The 18,644-nt window shown below is 44.3% G+C and overlaps 1 pseudogene; it reads left to right on the top strand.

The window, feature by feature from the left end:
- LOC123043653 (probable LRR receptor-like serine/threonine-protein kinase At4g29180) overlaps positions 1-18,644 on the top strand; it is a 139,528-nt pseudogene that overhangs the window by 83,562 nt on the left and 37,322 nt on the right.

Here is an 18,644-nt window from a genome sequence, read left to right as displayed (position 1 = left end):
ATATATATATATATATATATATATATATATATATATATATATATATATATATCTAATTGGATGTAGGGGGGCATGAGTTATTATTGTTGACATTACCCTCGAGGTAAAAGGTTGTGGGGCGAAACTATAAGCCCCTATCTTTCTCTGTGTCCGATTAAAACTCCGTAACCACAAGTATTGCGTGAGTGTTAGCAACTATGAAGGACTAGATGATAGTTGAGTATGTGGACTTGCTTTTTAGCTCTGACATAGACTCTTTCTGATGTTATGATAAATTGCAATTGCTTCAATGAATGAGGTTATAGTTTGTTGGTTCTAAATAAGGTTTCTGATTCATACCTTTGCATTGTGAATAGATCATCACTTGAACATAAGTAATCATATGACAATATCTATATATGTTGCTGTTATGAGAATAATCATGATTCCTTCATGTTCGTATTTTATTTTTATCGACGCCTCTTACCTCTAAACATGGGGACATATTTATTGTTATCGGCTTTCACTTGAGGACAAGCGAGGTCTAAGCTTGGGGGAGTTGATACGTCCATTTTGCATCATGCTTTTATATCGATATTTATTGCATTATGGGCAGTTATTTCACATTATGTCACAATACTTATGGCTATTCTCTCTTATTTTATAAGGTTCACATAAGGAGGGAGAATGCCGGCAGTTGGAATTCTGGGCTGGAAAAGGAGAAAATATTATAGACCTATTCTGCACAACTCGAAAAGTCCTGAAACTCCACGGAATACCTTATAATAAATAATGAAAAATCCTCGCCAAAGATGAAGACCAGGGGGCCCACACCCTGTCCATGAGGGTGGGGGCGCCCCCCCCTCCCTAGGGCACGCCCCCTACCTCGTGGGCCCCCTGGTGGCTCTCCGATGACCATCTTCTGCTATATGAAGTCTTTCGTCGAGAAAAAAACAAGAAGCAACTTTTCGGGACGAAACTCCGCCGCCACGAGGCGGAACCTTGGCGGAACCAATCTAGGGCTCCGGCAGAGCTGTTCTACCGGGGAAACTTCCGTCCCGGAGGGGGAAATCATCGCCATCATCATCACCAACGCTCCTCTCATCGGGAGAGGGCAATCTCCATCAACATCTTCATCAGCACCATCTCATCTCAAAACCCTAGTTCATCTCTTGTATCCAATTCTTGTCTCCAAGTCCGGGATTGGTGCTAGTAGTGTTAATTACTCATTGTAGTTGATGCTAGTTGGTTTAATTGGTGGATGATCATATGTTCAGATCCTTTATGCATATTATTACCCCTCTGATTATGAACATGAATATGCTTTGCGAGTAGTTACGTTTGTTCCTGAGGACAAGGGAGAAGTCTTGCTATTAGTAGTCATGTGAATTTGGTATTCGTTCGATATTTTGATGAGATGTATGTTGTCTAGCCTCTAGTGGTGTTATGTGAACGTCGACTACATAACACTTCACCATTATTTGGGCCTAGAGGAAGGCATTGGGAAGTAATAAGTAGATGATGGGTTGCTAGAGTGACAGAAGCTTAAACCCTAGTTTATGCGTTGCTTCGTAAGGGGCTGATTTGGATCCATATGTTTCATGCTATGGTTAGGTTTACCTTAATACTTTTGTTGTAGTTGCGGATGCTTGCAATAGAGGTTAATCATAAGTGGGATGCTTGTGCAAGTAAAAACAACACCCAAGCACCGGTCCACCCACATGTCAAATTATCAAAGTACCGAGCGCGAATCATATGAACGTGATGAAAACTAGCTTGACGATATTGCCATGTGTCCTCGGGAGCGCTTTTCCTTATATAAGAGTTTGTCCAGGCTTGTCCTTTGCTACAAAAAGGATTGGGCCACCTTGCTGCACTTTATTTACTTTTGTTACTTGTTGCTCGTTACAAATTATCTTATCACAAAACTATCCATTACCACTTATTTCAGTACTCGCAGAGAATACATTGCTAAAAACCGCTTATCATTTCCTTCTGCTCCTCGTTGGGTTCGACACTCTTACTTATCGAAAGGACTATGATAGATCCCTATACTTGTGGGTCATCAATCCACCATTCACAATTCTTTCATACATGTCACTCTTGATTCATTGCATATCCCAGTACACCGCCGGAGGCATTCATATAGAGTCATATTTTGTTCTAAGTATTGAGTTGTAATTGTTGAGTTGTAGGAAAATAAAAGTCTGATGATCATCATTATTAGAGCATTGTCCCAGTGAGGAAAGGATGATGGAGACTATGATTCCCCCACAACTCGGGATGAGACTCCGGACGAAAAATAAAAAGAAAGAAAGAAAAGAGGCCATAAAAAAGGAGAAAAGGCCCAAATAAAAAAATAAAAATTGAGAGAAGGGACAATGCTACTATCCTTTTACCAGACTTGTGCTTCAAAGTAGCACCATGATATTCATGATAGAGAGTCTCCTATGTTATCACTTTCATATACTAGTGGGGATTTTTCATTATAGAACTTGGCTTGTATATTCCAATGATGGGCTTCCTCAAAATGCCCTAGGCCTTCATGAGCAAGCAAGTTGGATGCACACCCACTTAGTTTCTTTTGTTGAGCTTTCATACACTTATAGCTCTAGTGCATCCGTTGCATGGCAATCCCTACTCACTCACATTGATATCTATTGATGGGCATCTCCATAGCTCATTGATACGCCTAGTTGATGTGAGACTATCTTCTCCCTTTTTGTCTTCTCCACAACCACCATTCTATTCCACTTATAGTGCTATATCCATGGCTCATGCTCTTGTATTGCGTGAAGATTGAAAAAGTTTGAGAATGTCAAAAGTATGAAACAATTGCTTGGTTTTTCATCGGGGTTGTGCATGATTTAAATACTTTGTGTGATGAAGATAGAGCATAGCCAAACTATATGATTTTGTAGGGATAACTTTCTTTGGCCAAGTTATTTTGAGAAGACATGATTGCTTTGTTACTATGCTTGAAGTATTATTATTTTTATGTCAATATTAAACTTTTATCTGGAATCTTTCGAATCTGAATATTCATACCACAATTAAGAATAATTACATTAAATTTTTGCCAAGTAGCACTCCACATCAAAATTTCTGTTTTTATCATTTACCTACTCGAGGACGAGCATGAATTAAGCTTGGGGATGCTTGATACGTCTCCAACGTATCTATAATTTTTGATTGCTCCATGCTATATTATCTACTGTTTTGGACATTATTGGTCTTTATTATCCACTTTTATATTATTTTTGGGACTAACCTATTAACCGGAGGCCCACCCAGAATTGTTGTTTTTTTGCCTATTTTAGGGTTACGAAGAAAAGGAATATCAAACGGAGTCCAAACGGAATGAAACCTTCGGGAACGTGATTTTCTCAACGAACAAGACCCAGGAGACTTGGACCCTACGTCAAGAAACAAAGGAGGAGGCCACGAGGTAGGGGCGCGCCTACCCTCCCCCCCCCCCAGGCGCGCCCTCCACCCTCTTGGGCCCCCTGTTGCTCCACCGACATACTCCTTCCGCCAAAACCCTAATTCCACCGCCGCAACTTTCTGTACCCACGAGATCCCATCTTGGGGCCTGTTCCGGAGCTCCGGTGGAGGGGGCATCGATCATGAAGGGCTTCTACATCATCACCATAGCCCCTCCGATGAAGTGTGAGTAGTTTACCTCAGACCTACGGGTCCATAGTTATTATCTAGATGGCTTCTTCTCTCTTTTTTATCTCAATACAATGTTCTCCCCCTCTCTTGTGGAAATCTATTCGATGTAATCTTCTTTTTGTGGTGTGTTTATTGAGACCGATGAATTGTGGGTTTATGATCAAGTCTATCTATGAACAATATTTGAATCTTCTATGAATTCTTTTATGTATGATTGGTTATCTTTGCAAGTCTCTTTGAATTATCAGTTTGGTTTGGCCTACTAGATTGATCTTTCTTTCAATGGGAAAAATGCTTAGCTTTGGGTTCAATCTTGCGATGTCCTTTCCCAGTGACAGTAGGGGAAGCAAGGCACGTATTGTATTGTTTCCATCGAGCATAACAAGATGGGGTTCTCATCATATTGCATGAATTTATCCCTCTACATCATGTCATCTTGCTTAAGGCGTTACTCTGTTTTCATTAACTTAATACTCTAGATGCATGCTGGATAGCGGTCAATGAGTGGAGTAATAGTAGTAGATGCAGGTAGGAGTCGGTCTACTTGTCTCGGACGTGATGCCTATATACATGATCACACCTAGATAGTATCATAACTATGCTCAATTCTGTCAATTACTAAACAGTAATTTGTTCACCCACCGTAGAATACCTATGCTCTTGAGAGAAGCCACTAGTGAAACCTATGGCCCCCGGGTCTATCTTCATCATATTAATCTTCCAATACTTAGTAATTTCATTTGCTTTTTTACTTTGCATCTTTATCATAAAAATACCAAAAATATTATCTTATTATATCGATCAGATCTCACTCTCGTAAGTGGCCGTGTAGGGATTGACAACCCCTTATCGCGTTGGTTGCGAGGATTTATTTGTTTTGTGCAGGTGTTAGGGACTCGCGCGTAGCCTCCTACTGGATTGATACCTTGGTTCTCAAAAACTAAGGGAAATACTTACGCTACTTTACTGCATCATCCCTTCCTCTTTGGGAAAACCAACGCAGTGCTCAAGAAGTAGCATAGGCTCTGTCATATTGTTGGTCACATCTCATCGCTTTCTTGTTAACCATCAAATTCAGCTGCAGCAAGATGTCTTGCTTCGATAGCCTTGAGCTGCCATCCTTTGCGGTTGTGTTGTAGTCCCCTGTATCAAAGGTTGGTTGTGATTTTGTAGTCTTTGTGTATCATTGAGGATATACTTGTTTGGAAATTTGTCAGGCTTGAGGTAGTCCAGTATGTTCATGATGTGAAGGCAGAACATGCCTGCATTTTTGTGATAAATGCAGAATACATAGTTTGTGAGCCAGCAATCAGTTTCATAATTTTTGATATGATACTACTAGTCTAGATATTTAATGAGTTTGTTTTTTCACTCACCTGTGTGTGTCAAGACCTTGCATTCACACTCGTATATTTCATTCTCTGGGTCAGCTACAACCTGGAATTCATGCTTTGACCAGGAAAATCTTTCTTCATCATCATGGCCAGGCTTGTTGTGGTAGTACATAAGGTACTTAGTGGGCTCTGCTGTACGCTTTGCACGAAATAGCGTGGCCTTTCTCATCCTATTCCTCATCTCGGTGTACACGGCTCTCGTGTACTTGATAGACATGTCTTCCTCGTAGCCGTAAGTTGTTTTTGTCACAGGATTGGTCTGCACATGTCAAAAAGTGAGATATTAGTCGAAGCAGAGTCATGGGTTTAATTTTTTAAATTCAAAGTGCACATGTTGAAGGTAAACAGAACATGATGGGGGTGTTTTGTACTTGTCATCATACCATGCTAGTCATTGTTTGCTCATTCTCCTTCTGCATCCGAGTTTGGATGCAAGCATTGACCCGCCTAGCAAACTTGTGTAGGTTTTGGGTCCCCTTGACAAACCATTTATTTAGCACGTGGTTCATGCTCTCACTTCATTGTGTGGAAGTCATTCTAGCACAAAAAATGTTCTTGTAATATGCTGAAATCCACATCTTCCTATCACTCCAGAGCTGCATCATCATCTGGTCGTTCTCCAGGTTGTACTTGTGCACGAGTTCAGCCCAGGCATCTTAAAACTCCGTTGGCATCAGTTGCCAGTTTAATATAGCTGTGAACTCCTCTTTGAATGTTTTATACTTTTTGTACAGCAACGCGAGGTATTCCCTGTACTTCTTCATGATGTGCCAACCAGCATAGCTTGTGGATGGTGTTTGGAAATGATTGTGGTATAGCTTTCGCCATCGATGGGCATTGGTCTGCATAAATTAAAAAAATGAAACTTGATTCATTTTTGTACTGATGGTGAACTTATGTTGTACAAGTACTTGAACTTCACATCTAGCAGTATGGTATCTAAGAATGTGACATGTATTTTTTATTTACAGCAGTGTTGCTGAACTTCTGTGGTACCAGTGCTTGAACTTCACAGTTAGTAGTAGGACAAACTAGTAGTATCACACTCAAAAATTTTCTTAAAGCATTGTTGTTGAACTTCTGTGGTAGCAGTGCTTGAACTTCACATAGATAACTATATTTTTCTGAACATGCTACATATATTTATCTTACAACTTTGTCCTTGAACTTCTATGATTCATGTATTTGAACTTCACATTCATAACTAATTTTTTCTAAACATGTGACAGATAATTTTTCTTTCTTGTACTGCTAGTTGGACTTCTGTGCTAACAGTGGTTGAACTGCATTCTTTACATTATTTTCAGACAAAACCAATGTACCCAACACAGACCCATAGACTGAAAAGATGATCAAACTTGAAGAGTTTTTTTTGAACTCACCTGATAGAATGCAAGTTGGGTGCTTGTTGTTCATGCACCGTACAAATGTATCGAACAACCACTTGAATGACTTTGCATCTTCGTCTCTTATCTGGGAACAGCAAATATCGTTGACTGCAAGTGATGGTTTGTTCCAACAAACACTCCCAGAGGCATATGAAATCTGTTGGTCTTGTAAGTTGTGTCGAATGTTATGCAATCGCCAAAGTCTTGATAGGCTCCTCGGCGGCTTGCATTGGACCAGAAATTGTTTTTAATTGACTTGTCCTTGTCCACTTGGATGTCATAGAAAAACTCATCATTTATTGCCTTCATGTCTTTGAAGAATGAAACAAGTTTCAATACACCATCCAAATCATCTTTCCTTGCATTCATGGCTTTCCTGCAAATCACATGCAAACATGCATTTGTTATTTTTTGCTAGCAAAGGGTTGTGAGCTAGGATGCTATTTTACATTGCAGTATGTGGGTGTTTGAATACTTACTGGTTTAGTAGGTCTCGTCCGGTCATGCTTAGGAAGTAGCTTCCATCTTCATTTTCATATAGCATTGACATGATTGTTGTGTGCTTGATATCATGGTACTACAGGAGCTTTACGTACTCCAAAATAGTGGGGTCATAATTCTTGTGTGAGTGCAAGAATACCGGCATGTCATCAGTTTGCATGAGTTCGTGATTATGATTGTACTCAATGTCCACTACCACGCATGTGTCATCCTCCTGCACCTTCACCCTCATTCTTGCATTGTAGCCCGTCCTCTGCGATGTTTTGTTTCGCTTCCTGTTGGCCTCTGAAATAGAAGATGTGTGTATCCCTTGGAAGGCGCAAACAAAATACTTGTGGTTGTCATTTCCCCCCGTCTTCCTAATTCCAAAACCAGTGTGCCTGGCGTATCTGTTATAAAATTCCCTTGCTTGCTCTACATCTTTGAATCACATCTTTAGTCTTGGTATTAGATAATCCGGTAGATCATTTTTTTGTTTCACTTACGTGCGTGTATGATCGCAACTCCGCCGGTGTCGGCTGCTGTCCCTCTGGGATGGGGCATGGCGGAGTAATCATAGCAGGATGCAGCAGTGGATCATGAGGAGGAAGGAGGGCTGAATATGGCCTCTCTCTTGTTTGTGTCCTTTTTGCTTGAGGTGGTTGTGGAGGTATTGCGATCCTGGTCTTGTTTTGCTCTTTTGTTTTGTGAAGTAATCCATCTACCTTATGCCCCGTACAATTATGACTTGTAGCAGCAGCAGCAGGATCCAACGGTGGTAGTGTGCAGAGCACTCTCCTCCGTGTGTGTGTTGCTGTTGGATTTGTCCTGGGATCCGATTTAGTTGCTTCGCTTTGGCATTGATGAGGCACACCAGGATAACCTCCAGAGTTACACGCATGACTTGAGCTAACCCCCTCCTCCATCGGCGTGCTAGGGAGTCTGCTGGTGCATACAAAAAATGTGCGGGGGATTTCCGGCGTCACCCAATTAGGTGGAGGCGCAAACTTGTGCGGATAGGGCTGTCACCCAGCATCTTGGAAGTCTCCGTGTGTTTCGGGTGTCATCCATTTTTGGTCTGGAGCAGGTTGGTAATGTTGTTGGTGCATTTGAGGTGTGACCCATTGAGGGGGTGGTGCAACGCGTACATGCTTTGGATTGTGTACTTGCTGCTGGGAACTTCTAAGTTTCTTCATGCGTCTCTCGTCTCGCTGACATAAAAGAAGAAAATGTCTATTAGCACACAAGTTATATCTGCGTATACCTTTGTAACTGAACTTAGCATTATTCACATCTTGAACTTCTCATATAAAAGTGGTGAGAGCCATCACACTATGCACTGAGCTGAGCATCTGCCAATACTTTTGTACCTGAACTAAGCACCCTTCACAGAATGAACGTCACATCTTGTTTAATTCTACAATATTTGATTACTTATATGTACCTGAATTGAGCACTGTCCACAACCTGAACTTCTTGTTTTACAAAGAGGAAATACTGTCTACAGTTAAAAAAACCTGAACCTTCATGAGTTTGAATGGTTGGACTGCTAGTGCATACCAACCTGACCTTCATGTGATATCACATGCATGTTCTATTATCCTTTTATTTTTTTGCATAGAACCAGATACACACCAACCTGAACTCTAGCACACTTACTAGTTGAACTTCACATGGCTTTTCCACATGTGAATGTGAATGCAGGCAGATTTTTATAGTGTTTGTAGCCTGGACTGAGACTCACACACTACCAGAACTTCACATGGCTGTAAGCAGGCAGATTTTAAAAAAGTCTTTGTAGCCTAGACTGATGCTCACACACCACCTGAACTTCACATAGCTGTAAGAAATAACAAACCAAAGGAAGGAAGAAAGTTCAACCATACCCTGGCTAGAAGTTTGGCCAACCTTTTTCTAGTAGCTAATAGGCCACCTTGAGAACAATTCGTCGTGGAGGTAGGATAGGAATTCCATGGCAATCCATGTCTTGCAGGGGGCGCAAAGTTCATCTACACGAAGCAAGAAGGTCAGAGAAGGGAATATTGAAGAAAAAGGCAAAATTGGGAGGAAGTTCATGTACTTTTGCCGCTGAATTTGAGGGCGCAGTCGATGCCGCCTCCGCGGAGGAGTTGCTCCGTTGGTTGCGCCGCTCGCCATAGCTTGCGTCGGGGCCGTCATCTGGTCTGCCAAGGCTTCGGGTGGTGAAGATGGGACGAGGATGTAGCTTCCTGAAGTCCATGGCGGCTTCGCTGCGTCCAGGCGACGCGGGCTCCCTCGCACCGGCGTCCGCCGTTGCTCGCTCGCCCGCGCCGGTGGTCGGCCAGGAGCTGGAGACGGAGGGGAGGTGGCGGATCCGGCCGGCCATGAGCTAGGGAAGGAAGGGAGGCAGCGGATCCGGTGAAGATCGGCGGTGAGGAGGGGAAGGTCGGGGGATCGAGGGGAGGAGGGGGGCTGGGGCGGATCGGGACCGGGATCGAGATCAGGTGGATCTTGTCGGGAGGGCCTCGGGATACAGTGGATCCTGTCGGGCCGGCGGCAGTTTGGAAGTTCGGGAGGGCCCTGTCGGGCCCTATATAGGGGCTGCTGTGATCCAAATAACTATTCTAATCCTGGGATTAGAATAGTGTTGTCCTCTACACACATACACACACACACACATGAGGCTCAAGCAATACAATTATCGATTCCACCAATCCTCTCTATCCCTTTTAACACTAGCGCCTAGACACCGACGGGAGCTTGAACTCAATCGCATCCACCGCTAGCTCCTTCAGGTCCCGCCAATAGAATGCGGGCCACGATCGCCCGTCTGACGCCCCGCCCGTCCCTCCACACGCCGCTCTAGATCAGGAGCAGGGCGGGCGTCTCCCATTCCCCTGCGGTGTCAGCACTGCCCATGCCGCGGTGGGTGCTCGTGCCAGCGGCCCCCGTGCGCATGCGCATGCCGGAGTTAGAAGCAAATGCGGCTCGCGCGCGAGCGGCAACGTGCAGCGGGCGCAACAGAGCCCAGCTCTTCCCGCCAGCGTGCATGCTCCGTCCCGGTCGACGCAAAGGAGGCGCTCCTCTGCGAGGTCATGGGACGCTCGCTGACCACAGCAGAGTTCAACGTGAGGCGCCTCCGGCGCAAGAACCCGAATGCGCCCCTCCTCGGGCTCAAGGCATCCAAGCACTTCACGAGGGAGAAGGAGAGTGGGAAGTTGACACGCCAAGCATGGGAACAGGGCCGCACCATCCGCCGCCTATCAGGCTACATCTCGTCGGTGTCTGAGAGCGGCGCCACGACGACAAAGACGATGATCCTCCCCCACTGTGTATGCGTATACGGAAGAGATGAACCGCCACGCCGGCGACCGCAAGTGCAAGGGCCTGAAATGGTTTTCTCCGCCTCTCGTATATGAATATTTTGTATGTCTTTTTGTGTCCGATGAACTATGTCATGTCCGACAAAACAGTTTATCTATATTTCTCATTAGATCTTGGTGTTGATCTACGTATGTTTTAGTTGTTGCATACATTGTATGAAATTGGGTATTCGGATACGGAGACTGTAGTTGTGGACACGAGGAAATAGGGACTGTCCAGTTATTGCCCTGCGGACGTGTCTGGACGCGTCTGCAGACGTAGAAGTTCCCTTCATGGCAGAAGAACGTGAGTGTGCACCTCCTACGAATTAATAGGGTCCTTCAGGGGGAAGGAGACATCCTTTCTGATAAATAGACTCATTTCTAACTCAAAATGAAGCATTAAGGTCGATGCACAATGAGCATACATCCACCTCAGTATAACTACGATGCACAAAGCTAACACCAACACATACATGGATCACACTAGCAAGTAGCAAAGTCAAACAAGGCGGAAATCATGCGTTTGTGAAGTAAATTTTAAAACTGAAACGTTCAAAACAATGGCTACAACCGCGCCATATCTGCACTAACCATTTAGGCTGCGTTTGGCTGCTCGGTATTTTTGGAGTTTTCGAAGAATACCATGGTCTTTTTAGAAACCTCGGTTTTAAATACTTTGACGTGTTTGGCTTCGACAAATACTACAGTTTTATAAACCATAGTATATCTAAAACCATGGTCCTTTTGCTGTATTTGAAAAATAGGTCCCAGCCTCTTTTTTCTAAACTGAGAAACGCTCGCTCTCGAGTCGATCTTCTTCCTGGCTGTTGATCTCTTCAATTGTTGACTATTGTGCTAACGCAACAAGAGGCAGCTTGTAGATTAGCTCGTGCTAGACTTTAGATCCTACTGGATGGCCGCCATGATTTTTTTTTGAGAACCATGGAGGAATTACACCATGGTAGAGACCAGCTCATCTCTCATAACATGTCTAACCTCGGCGGGAACGTCTGCAGTTAGTTGGAAATCGCCCGATCTTCTTGCAACAGCTGCCAGCTCATGAGCCAACTTCTTGTTAGCCCTACTGATAACGCTGATATCCATGTGCCTGAAGGCCCCAGCTTGCATTTTCACGTCCTTAAGGACAGCATGCCATGCAGTCTTGCAGGTCTCCTTGGACTAGAGCTCCCGTCCAAGCCTCGCACAGTCTGTTTCTAGAATCAACTGGCCATTGTACAAACTCGCAAAATCTGTTAGGCCCATAAGAGCAGCGGCTCCTTCCGCTTCTTCCACTGACCTGCATCGGAGTAGCCGCTGACCAACTGACAGAAGCACATGCCCCTTATGGTCCCTGGCAACCGCACCTCCCCATGCATCTCCAGTTTCCTTGATGAACGAGGCATCAAAATTTAACTTCGCTGTACCCGGAACTGGTGCAGACCAAAGATTAGGCACTGGAATCATCGGCCTGTCTGGCCCATTTGGGAACAACGACATCTTATTTTTATTCCCCTCTCCGCTCGGTGAGTATGCAGCAGACATCAGTTCAGAGTGCAATCGCAGCAGATACTGCACCGATCGCAAGAACTGGGAGATCAAAGTATATGGGATGTCATTTGGAAAGCAAAAAATCCCAGAGAAAGTGAAGGTATTTGGGTGGAGAGTGGCCACCAACTCCCTGGCTACAAAGCACAACACCTTTAGAAGAACCATCGTTGAGGATAATGTGTGTGAAATTTGTGGGGCTGGGGGAGAGGATGAGCACCATGCTATCATCACTTGCACAAGGAGTATGGCATTGATACATGCTATGAGGGCGCATTGGGAATTACCTAAAGAAGCTAAGTTCAGGTACACGGGAGAGGACTGGCTGCAGATGCTATTGCTACCCAAGCCCGAGGGTCATTCGTAACAAAATCATGCTGATTCTTTGGCAGTCATGGAACTTGACGAATGCCATGATTTAGCGTCAACTGGGAGCACAACCGCATGCGCATAGGTTTAGATCATGAAGTACGTCAATTGAGACTTGAAGCACAGTTGTACAAAGCGGGCTAAGCTTGGTAGCCGATCGATTCCATGCGGCCCATGCGGCCAGAGGTACAAGATAAATCTACTTCAGATCCTAGTGTCTAGGAGAGAGGATGTCCGCGTGCATGACAAGGCTACAAGCAAGTGGCGGCTGTTAATTAACACAAGCCGATCATGTCGTTGTACAACTACTTGAGTGTAGATCAGTTCGGTTCAGCTAGCTATCTTCAGGATTATCCATGCAATGAATAGTCAAAACCTAAAAACTGAGAAAAACTGCACTTGGCAAACACGATTTGTAGTTTTGCTAAAACCGAGAAAAACTGTGGTTTTTAAAAACCAGAGTATTCATTGCCCACACATTGAAATACTGAGATTTTACTTTACTCTGGTTTTAGAAAAACGGTGTTGCTCAACTCCATTTCCCTTTTCATCTAAGGGTCTCAATTCAAAAGGAACCGGAGGATTCTAGCCTTTAGATCGGCGCAAAAGTCAGGAGAATAAGACATGGAGACCCGAGCCGGGAACCGGTCTTCCGAGTCGTGCGCCCGGCCAGCAAGCACGTTGCCTTGAGGCTGGTCATAACGGTAGTATCATAGCTAGTATCATGCATGCCAACTAGGCAATTTTGATGAGGTGTCATACATTAAATGAAGGAAGAGAGGGTGGAGTATCATATCATGATACTAATAAATAAAGTAGTACCTGATACTAATATATGATATTATGCATTAGGAAGGTAGTATCATACACTAGTATCATATGCATGATACTACTATATGATACTTCCCATTAGGCTGTTTGTAATGGGGAGTATCATATGCTAGTATCATGCATATGATACTAATGTATGATACCACCTCCCTAATGCATAGTATCATATATTAGTATCATGTAGTACTCTATTTATTGTCATGCATGACACAAAGTAGCATAATATTTATTATGATACGGTATCATGATATGATACTCCATTCTCTCTTTCCTTATTTAATGCTATGACACCTCATCAAAATTGCCTAATTGCATGCATGATACTAGCTATGAAACTACCATTACGACCAGCCTTACAACCAGCCTGATGTATAGCAAAGCGCTGGGGTTCGTCAACTGGAAACCATTAACTGCTCTTGCATATGAAATGAAGCCATCAACGGTGGCAAGCCCATGGCTGCTGCTTCTCTGCCTCGCTGCTGCCACCACGGCCGGCGCACACCAAGCTCGTGCCCAGCCGGACATCAACGGTAAGCTCAAAGTCCCTAGGAAGGCTATTGCACAATGCAATTAGTTCATGGAGAGTGGATGTACAAACCAAGCACCCGAGCTCAAACCTTCACGGAGATGAATTTAGATTTCTATTTGTCCTTCAGGACCATTTATCCTTGAGGACTACGCTTGGTGCGTAATTAAGATTAAAAATATGAGTACTCATGCTTAAAAGGTTGTGTGCATCCTGGTTGGTGCAAAGGCCGGGGAAGTGAAATTCTATCCGCAATTTTAATGGGAGTGAGCCCAGCTCAACTGGTTGGGAGAGTGGATGTACAGACCTAACACCTAGGTTCAAATCATCCCGAAGGCGAATTTAGATTCCTATTTATTCTTGAGGACCAGACTCTTCTGATACTTGCGCATTTATTGAGGACAGCTTCATCCCTAGTTGGTGCAGAGGCTGGGGAAGTGAAATTAATTATCAACCAATTTTAAAGCCGGCCGCGTCCGCTTCTACAGGCGACCGGGGGGCAAAGCCGTAAACAACCCTGCCGTGGCCCGGTCCTCCTTGCTCCCGTCCCTCATCGGACACTGGTAGAAAAAGAGGCTTCCGTCCAGCCCCATTAGTCGCGAAACTGTAGGAACCACGACTAATGAAGTCTTTAGTCGCGGTTCGGCAGACGAACCGCGACCAAAGGCCTGGGCCCAGGGCGCTCGGTGGCCAGCTGGTGCACGTGATGGGCTTTAGTCGCGGTTGGCCAGGCCAACCGCGACTAAAAGTGCCCAAAGGCCTTTAGTCGCGGTTGGCCAGGCCAACCGCGACTAAAGCTCCTCCCCTATATATACCAGTTCAGCACGCTCACTTAGCCATTTGGTGCCACTTCTCTTCACAAGCTTCACAAGGGGGTGTAGGTTTGCTTTTGGTTCCTCTTATGCACACAAGGTGTTTGATGAAATGCCCCAAGAGGGTGAAACAAACATGATATGAAGTGTTGGAGCCACACTTGAGGTTCCTCATTTATTTTTTCCTCCTCGATCGCGGTTAGCAACTTGAACCTTTCATGCATGTGTGTCATTGATAAAATATGCATGTGTGTTGTTCATTGTTTAATTTCTATTGTTTATAGCTAGTTAGTTTAACAAATGCATGATGGGTAATTATATATTTTATATTATAATAATGCAGATGAATCGGCAATGGATGTACGGTAACCGACTCTCCCGCGAGTTCACTACGGGTTTGAAAGATTTCCTCGTAGTGGCTAATGCGAACAAGCAGAAGGGTTTTGTTATCTGTCCATGTGTTGAATGTAAGAATCAGAAGGGTTACTCTTCCTCAAGAGAAGTTCACCTGCACCTGCTTCGGCACGGTTTCATGCCAAGCTATAATTGTTGGACCAAGCATGGAGAAAGAGGGGTTATAATGGAAGAAGATGAAGAAGGGGATGATTTCATCGATGAAAGCTATCTTGCTCATTTCGGTGATACTTTCATGGAGGATGCTGAAGGTGAAGGGGAAGGTGAAGGGGAAGGTGAAGGTGAAGAAGAGGCACGTGATGAGACCGTTGATGATCTTGGTCGGACCATTGCTGATGCACGGAGACGCTGCGAAACTGAAAAGGAGAGGGAGAATTTGGATCGCATGTTAGAGGATCAGAGAAAGTCGTTGTACCCCGGATGCGATGATGGTCTGAAAAAGCTGGGCTGCACACTGGATTTGCTGAAATGGAAGGCACAGGCAGGTGTAGCTGACTCGGCATTTGAAAACTTGCTGAAAATGTTGAAGAATATGTTTCCAAAGAATAACGAGTTGCCCGCCAGTACGTACGAAGCAAAGAAGGTTGTCTGCCCTCTAGGTTTAGAGGTTCTGAAGATACATGCATGCATCAACGACTGCATCCTCTACCGCGGTGAATACGAGAATTTGAATGAATGCCCGGTATGCACTGCATTGCGTTATAAGATCAGAGGCGATGACCCTGGTGACGATGTTGAGGGCGAGAAACCCAGGAAGAGGGTTCCCGCCAAGGTGATGTGGTATGCTCCTATAATACCACGGTTGAAACGTCTGTTCAGGAACAAAGAGCATGCCAAGTTGTTGCGATGGCACAAAGAGGACCGTAAGTCGGACAGGGAGTTGAGACACACCGCAGATGGAACGCAATGGAGAAAGATCGACAGAGAGTTGAAAGATTTTGCAGCTGGCGCAAGGAACATAAGATTTGGTCTAAGTACAGATGGCATGAATCCTTTTGGCGAGCAGAGCTCCAGCCATAGCACCTGGCCCGTGACTCTATGCATCTACAACCTTCCTCCTTGGTTGTGCATGAAGCGGAAGTTCATTATGATGCCAGTGCTCATCCAAGGTCCGAAGCAACCCGGCAACGACATCGATGTGTACCTAAGGCCATTAGTTGATGAACTTTTACAGCTGTGGGGCAGACCTGGTGTCCGTGTGTGGGATGAGCACAAAAAAGAGGAATTTAACCTACGAGCGTTGCTTTTCGTAACCATCAACGATTGGCCTGCTCTTAGTAACCTTTCGGGACTGTCAAATAAGGGATACAATGCATGCACGCACTGCTTACATGAGACTGAAAGTGTACATTTGCCAAATTGTAAGAAGAACGTGTACCTTGGGCATCGTTGATTTCTTCCGAAAATTCATCCAGTAAGAAAGAAAGGCAAGCATTACAACGGCAAGGCAGATCACCGGCCGAAGCCTGCGGAACGCACTGGTGCTGAGGTATTTGATATGGTCAAGGATTTGAAAGTCATCTTTGGAAAGGGTCCTGGCGGACAATCAGTTCCGAAGGGAGCTGACGGGCACGGAGCCATGTGGAAGAAGAAATCTATATTCTGGGAGCTAGAACATTGGAAAGTCCTAGAAGTCCGCTCTACAATCGACGTGATGCACGTTACGAAGAATATTTGCGTGAACCTCCTAAGCTTCTTGGGCGTGTATGGGAAGACAAATGATACAAAGGAAGCACGGCAGGACCAGCAACGTTTGAAAGACCCTGATGACCGGCATCCGGAATGGTTTCAAGGTCGTGCCAGCTACGCTCTGACCAAAGAAGAGAAGGTCATCTTTTTTGAATGCCTGAGCAGTATGAAGGTCCCGTCTGGATTCTCGTCCAATATAAAGGGAATAATAAACATGGCGGAGAAAAAGTTCCAAAACCTGAAGTCTCACGACTGCCACGTGATTATGACGCAATTGCTTCCGATTGCTTTGAGGGGGCTCCTGCCGGAAAATGTTCGAGTAGCCATTGTGAAGCTATGTGCATTCCTCAATGCAATCTCTCAGAAGGTAATCAATCCAGAAGTTCTACCACGGTTACAGAACGATGTGATCCAATGTCTTGTCAGTTTCGAGTTGGTGTTCCCGCCATCCTTCTTCAATATTATGACGCACCTCCTGGTTCACCTAGTCGAAGAGATTTTCGTTCTCGGTCCTGTATTTTTACACAATATGTTCCCCTTCGAGAGGTTCATGGGAGTATTAAAGAAATATGTTCGTAACCGTGCTAGGCCAGAAGGAAGCATCGCCAAGGGCTATGGAAATGAGGAGGTAATTGAGTTTTGTGTTGACTTTGTTCCTGACCTTAAGCCGATTGGTCTTCCTCGATCGCGGCACGAGGGGAGACTAAGTGGAAAAGGCACGATCGGAAGGAAATCAACGATATGTATGGACGGCCATTCTCTGACTGAAGCACACCACACTGTACTGACCAATTCCAGCTTGGTGGCTCCGTACTTTGAGAAACACAAGAATATTTTATGCTCGGACAACCCGGGGAAGCCTGAATCCTGGATTAGGAAGGCCCACATGGAGACTTTCGGCAGTTGGTTGAGAAAACATTTAATGAATGACAATGATGTTGTAGATCAGCTGTACATGTTGGCCAAGACACCATCTTCGACTATAACGACTTTCCAAGGGTACGAGATAAATGGGAATACATTTTACACGATCGCCCAAGATAAAAAGAGCACCAACCAAAACAGTGGTGTCTGCTTTGATGCAGCAACCGAGAATGGGCAAAAGGTCACATATTATGGTTACATAGAGGAGATATGGGAACTTGACTATGGACCCTCCTTTAAGGTCCCTTTGTTCCGGTGCAAATGGTTCAAGCTAACAGGAGGTGGGGTAAAGGTGGACCAGCAATACGGAATGACAATGGTGGATTTCAACAATCTTGGTTACCTTGACGAACCATTCATCCTAGCGAAAGATGTCGCTCAGGTTTTCTATGTGAAGGACATGAGTAGCAAACCGAGGAAATGGAAAGATAAGAAAACGATCAGTACATCATGCGATGATCCAAAGCGCCACATTGTTCTTTCAGGGAAAAGAAACATCGTGGGAGTGGAGGACAAGACAGACATGTCAGAAGATTATAATATGTTTGCTGAAATTCCGCCCTTCAAAGTGAACACCGACCCAAGCATTAAGCTAAATGATGAGGATGCTCCATGGATACGGCACAATCGTAAGCAAGCAGGGACACAAGGGAAGAAATGATGTGTAATAATTTATTGTACCAAACTTTGTTGAATGGATCATGTGAATTATATTACCCGTGATGTGTTTGGTGTCCATTTTCGAATGATTCGAGATACCACTGATGATACATGAAATTTGGAGTGATTTAGTCATACTCCTGCCTAGGCGTATAATATGCATACTCGTAGTCTTCATAGCCGCCGCCGTTGTACTGGTAGTCGTCGCCTTCTAAGTTGTCGCCGTCGTCGTCGCTGCTGTCGTCGCTGTTGTCGGGCGGCGCTCGTGGCTCGAACTGAGGGTAGCGCAGGCGGGGGATATCGCCGGCCGTGATGTAGTCCATGACACTCTGCAGAGTCCGGCCGTACCACCATAGCCGACGGCCGGCCTCTGGTATATTATTTTGAATTGAATTAGTTTTATTTTTCTTAATTTTTTGATATATTATTTGTATTTTTAGAATTTTGAATTGAATTAGTTTTATTTTTCTGAATTTTTTGATATAATATTTGTGTTTTTAACATATTGAATTGAATTAGTTCTATTTTTCTGAATTTTTTGATATATTATTTGTATTTTTAACATATTGAATTGAATTAGTTTTATTTTTCTTATTTTTTTGATATATTATTTG

Source organism: Triticum aestivum, chromosome 1A (assembly GCF_018294505.1).
Source record: "Triticum aestivum cultivar Chinese Spring chromosome 1A, IWGSC CS RefSeq v2.1, whole genome shotgun sequence".
Lineage (NCBI taxonomy): Eukaryota > Viridiplantae > Streptophyta > Magnoliopsida > Poales > Poaceae > Triticum > Triticum aestivum.
The sequence above is the reverse complement of the archived record's forward strand: the minus strand, read 5'-3'. Positions and strand labels throughout refer to the sequence as shown.